Genomic DNA, 5,406 nt, shown 5'->3' on the forward strand with positions numbered 1-5,406 from the left:
ACACACACACACACACACACACACACACACACACACACACACACACAAGGCTTGTGGATTTAACAACAAAAGTGAGGAGAGCGAGGCTGTTCTGTGTAACAGTGGGGACTGTGTGAAATTTGACGATTTGTACTTGTGACTTGCGTGGGGTGGGCTGCTATGACATGGCACCGTGTGGTGTGATGTGCTGTAGTTTGTCACTGGTGCTGATGTTGCGCAAGGTGTGTGTGTGTGTGTGTGTGTGTGTGCGTGCAAGAAGAAGACGGGGGTGTGGTGTGTGTCCTTAACCCCAATCATCCTCAGTGGGAAGCGCCTGGTTGTTGTTTTTTTTCTTTTGCAAATCAATCTTGCATGACCACATCACATCCACCAGCCCCATCCAATCATTGCTGCCCCCCCTTCTACAGACACACATTAATCTCTCCTGTAATATTTGCCCAAATTAAAGCCTCAGATTGCTTTGCTTCTATCCTTGCTCGTCTTAGCCCGGACTCTGCCCGCCTCTCAAGGTCATCCATGTTGGCAAATGATGGCAAAGGGATAGTGTTATGTAACAGCCCACAGCCTGGCTCTGGAGCAGGTCTGTTGTGTCAGACCATACCTGTGTGCTGATGTGTAATTACATGAAGTGTAATTACTATCTGTTGAACCCTCAGTGGACTGTGAGACAAAGGGCTATGACTCAGGTTTGGAGTCAGCATGGCGCTCTGCTCTGCATCGCACTGCAGAGTGACCCCTCGTCCCAGACTCAGCCCCACTCAACTCTCTTGCTAAAACAAACCACTGGCTGATGATGCACTAGCTGCCCCCCTTGGCCCTTTGTAGATGTGATTAACCGCCTCAATACATTACAGTGCATATAACTAAGTGCCATCAGGCGTATTTCTTTGGGGGGGGGGGGGGGGTCTCCAGTCACCTCCCTGATTGCTTTCCTTGCCTTCATCCCATTTCTTGCAGTGCGCCTTCTCTCTGGTGTTGACAGCGTAACAAAGTAAGAATGGAAACGAGTTTAGTCATTATTGCATTTGTTAGCCGAGAGGCGACGTTCATGTAAAAAGATACTTTTGATTCCATTTCTCATTTTATTGCAATTCAGTAAACATCAACAACAGGGGGAAGGTGACAGGGAGTTACCGGGCTCGTAGGCAGCTCGCAAGAATGACAGTCAGTGGAACAGCAATGTTTTCAGATACACAGACCATGTGGGTTGCTTTGATACAGCCGATAAATACGTCACTCAAATCATTCGCTGCAGACATAAATGAAAGGTCTCCAAAAAAAAAAACGCTTTTAAAAAATGTGTAGGTTGAATAGGTTTTGAAATTGTGCCACGTGCCATGTTGCCTCGCGCGTCACTCTAAAGGTTGTGCAGGTTTTGTATGAAGTGAGATGGGGTGGGAGGTATCAAGATGATGTGTGACTTGTCATTTTCACTCCTTGAGAAAGGATATATTTGCATTCTCTTATATAAACACGATATTCATTTATAAGTCCAGCTGAGGGTGTAACAGTGTGCGCGCGCTCGGTGTACATGCAGTTTTTATTCAGCCGAGAAGGTGTCGACATGTTTGCCTTGCCAGAAGAAAAAATTCTAAAAAGCTGTTGGCAATGATAATATATCAATTATAATTCTGAGATCTATGTGTTAACTCGAACTACACATGGAGTTAATGCTGTAAATGGTCTCACTGCACCAGCATATGCATCGGTCAGCCGTGTTAAACTGTGAGCACCAAGCTTGTCTTGGACGTCTCCTGTCCCAGTGTTGTTCAAGCTGAACATCGTTCTGCTGACTTTGAAGCCCGTCAGCCTTTTTTCTGATGTTACACAACATTTAAGTGTCTCAGCTGTTTCAGTAAAAATTACAGTCATTTACTTCCAGAAACCCAAGAGCCGCACCATGAAGCTGAGCCCATGAATTTTGCGTACCCCCCCTCCTGAAGGCTCAGCTATAGCACCGTGTGCTGTAAAGCTGGATCCTAGCAGCACGCTGGCACACTGCAGATGCAGATTCAGCCCTTGTTCAATGACTGGTGAGAGCAACACTTGCATTGTGATGCAACGCTATTGTTAAGCAGGTTTTGAATGTTTTAGAGGAGAATTACCATTAACAGCGCAGAAGATGTTTGTGTCTCTTATCAAAAGTGCATTCAGTCCCTGGAGGTTCTGACGGGTAGCGTGCGCTGCCGCAGCGCTGCATATGCTGCTGCATATGCTGCTGCTTGCTCTTACTGTGCTCAGGGTGCCTTGAGATGTTCCTCAAATGTTTATGAGCTCCATTATCTTTGGGATGCAAAGTGCACTACAATTCATTCTCAATCAGCGAGCGTCTGTGCGCTCCTACACACATAAGTAATGCCTCCGTACATGCACACGTGCTTTATAAATACAAATGCATTTACTTTGTCTCTCTGTCACACACTCACTTACTCACGTATGCACTGACAGTAAGTGAGACCGTCTTCTGCTCACATCTCTTCCAGGACACGGTGGCCTCCTGCTGCACTCAGGCTCCTCAGTTTCACTGCAACACTGAGGAGCTTTAACCTGCTGCTGCCCGTTACAGGGAAACGCTCGTTTACAGTCAATGTTTCACATCAAGCCTGTGCTACTTACCTTAAAGGGACCCTCGTTTCTACACATTTTTACTCTTGGACTAAAAATTGCTTTGTATGATTCACAGTTCCGAATATTTATTTATGCGCCTCATAAACAGAAAGCTTGAACAGCAGGTGGGAGGGGCTTGTTTCCTTAGAACGGCCTTATTAGTGATAATTGCTCTCAGTGACATCATACAGAGCCGAGCGTAGATTATCTTCAATATGAGCCAAATGCCTGAGCACTCGTACATACGCCAACGTGGTTATTTTCAATTTTTTTAATCAGCCATGTGCTGATGTTTCCTTTTTTCTCTTTTTTCTCATTTGTAATTAAAAAACATTTTCACAAAGGAGCCTTATTTCATAATATAGCAGCGCCGTAGCTGTATAGCTGATTCACTTCTGTTGAATAATTGCAATTGCTGCCAAAAATCTTAGAAAGCCAGTTTAGTAGATTCGCACACTGACAGCACAGTGGAAGGATGACAGGCTGAGTTATGAATGAGGAAACTGTGCAGCTTCTTCTTTACAGAACGAGCTGAAAGCATTTAGGATGCCCAGCAGGTCACAGTAACACAGGCGTGCTTTTCTGCGCTCTTCAAAAGCTACTGTTTGAAGGATGCAAGGTTTGTTTTTAACTGAACATTTTTGAGTGTTCAGGTTGTATAATGTGTGTTATAACTACAAGCCAAGTACGTCTGCATTTACAGGTCATGGCTGGTGTAATCAGTGAGATGTTATTCTGCTGTAGCTTTATGTCCCAAAGCTCAGGTAATGATTAGCTCCAATAATATCCATGTATCTGAGTGTCTGGTTAATTTGTTGGTTTGAATGACTGAAGATGATTAAAACAAATTATGAACACACTGATGACACGCAGCAGTCCTGCCGCAGCTCCTCCCTCTGCGTTGTTCTTGTTCAGTGAGCAGCACACAGTAGTGGTGGGATGCGTCCAGTGTACTGCATCTGTTGCATCTGTTGGGCTGCTGTGATATCAGGGATTTCTGGAGTTTTTGGCTCCCTGAAAAGTCAGATCCAAAGTAAAATTGGAAACATTAAACAGAATCTTTAGTCCATTTTCTAAAAGCAGTTTTTCTGTTTGTTTGTTTTTCTTTGAACAGTTTGGCTCATCTCAGCTTCATTTCGTTTTCTTTCACGAGGCAGTTGTTTGAGTGGATATGTGTTCGTGGTATGTGTGGCTTAGAGTCTGACTGATATCAGGTGATTGATCTGTTTTTCTTCTGATCGTGTTTTTAAAAAGTAACTAAGGAATAAAGTAACTAATTAGTTTTGAAAATAAGTAATCATTAAAGTAATAGGATTATTTTCTTGGAGACGTAATCACTAATTAGTAACTAATTACTATTTTCAGGTAAACTGACCAACTGTTTATAGCTAACTGTTGTATTTGTGACGTTCAGACTGAGGAAGTTGCAGAGTGCCTCCTGCTGGACAAACTGTGCAAGGTCAACACCTAATATGGTTGAAGGGTGTTTCTCCTTTCTCTTCTTTACTGTTTAATTTTCAGTTATCGACCGTTATATATTCTGACACTGATGAGTGATCAGCAAACAGCTATAACAACAGCCTGTTGCTAATATTGGCCTGCTGATAAATCAGTCAGGCTCTAGTACAACTAAATTGAGTGCCGTAGGAGTACTGGACTCGCGAAAGTCGCCAAGTGTAAATTACTCTACACGATGAGCACTTGTTATCTTAGCACAAAGGTTTTAGGCCAGCAGTAGAAGGATACAACATTGGTATTAAAGTTGATACCAGCGCTAGCTAGCTAACAGTTGCAGAGTTTACTCAGGCTTGCAGGCCAGCCCACAGTGTTAATGTTAAATTAGCATATTTACTGTAGAGTAATTTCACTATGTGTGCACAGACACATGAAACTTTGGTAAGTGCACTCGGGTTCATTCACAGCTTGCTGTTAAACATCATATACACACAGTAAACATGCAGAATACATAGTTAGTGTAACGCTGTGTCCACAGCAGCAGTTTACTTGTTGTGCGTCACATTGAAGCTAACGGTTGGTCATGAGCAGACATTCCAAGCTCGAAAGCAGCATCCTGCAATTTCATCCCCGGTCCTTCCCTCAGAGTTGGGAAAAGTTCGCATTACGTCCTCACCGTGACTGTCGTTGTCTTTCTACAGTCTCTTACTGAGCATTAGGAAAAAGCTCAGACATTCTCCACCTGTATTCTCCTCTCTCTTCGTTCCTCTCTGCTTCCATCTTTGTCCCAGTTTTGGCTGGATTCCCACCTCCACCTCCCATCAGGTATTAAAGCTAATGGCTCTGTGTCACACTGTTTCTCTGATTTCATTGGATTTTTGTTCACTGTTATCAAAATTTCATATTTTCAGTACAGTCTGTGTCATAGTGCACCTGCAGCACTTTCATTCATTATGAGTTCATTTATTTGTTGAAATTTCCATGTAGCTTGCAGACAACGTGGTATCACACTTAGTCATTGCATAACTCAAATTTCCGTTTGGTAAACCGTCCCTGTGAACTCGGGTCACGAAAAACCTTTTGAAATTGGCTTTCAGGACAAAGTATATCTATCTCACGTAGAGAGATTTTGGTGCAGGGAGTGTCTGAGCTGTTGAAAAGTCTGCTTCATGCGGTCTTCATGAACTGAAGAACTTTTCATTTTTCCCCATTTACTAAGAATAACTTTTCTGATCTGATGTGTGGCTTTTTCCACTGTTCGAGGTCTCCATCAACAATCCTGCAGATAGATTAGATGAAGCAACTGAGATGTCCACACACACACACACACACACACACACACAC

The 5,406-nt window shown here is 43.3% G+C and overlaps 1 protein-coding gene across 1 annotated transcript in view; it reads left to right on the forward strand.

Moving 5' to 3' along the window:
* The window catches only part of vsnl1a (visinin-like 1a), a 35,974-nt gene that overhangs the window by 605 nt on the left and 29,963 nt on the right, over positions 1-5,406 (forward strand). The window lies entirely within an intron of this gene.

This window comes from Pundamilia nyererei, unplaced genomic scaffold (assembly GCF_000239375.1).
Source record: "Pundamilia nyererei isolate P.nyererei 1_Seehausen unplaced genomic scaffold, PunNye1.0 scaffold00013, whole genome shotgun sequence".
Taxonomy (NCBI): Eukaryota; Metazoa; Chordata; class Actinopteri; order Cichliformes; family Cichlidae; genus Pundamilia; species Pundamilia nyererei.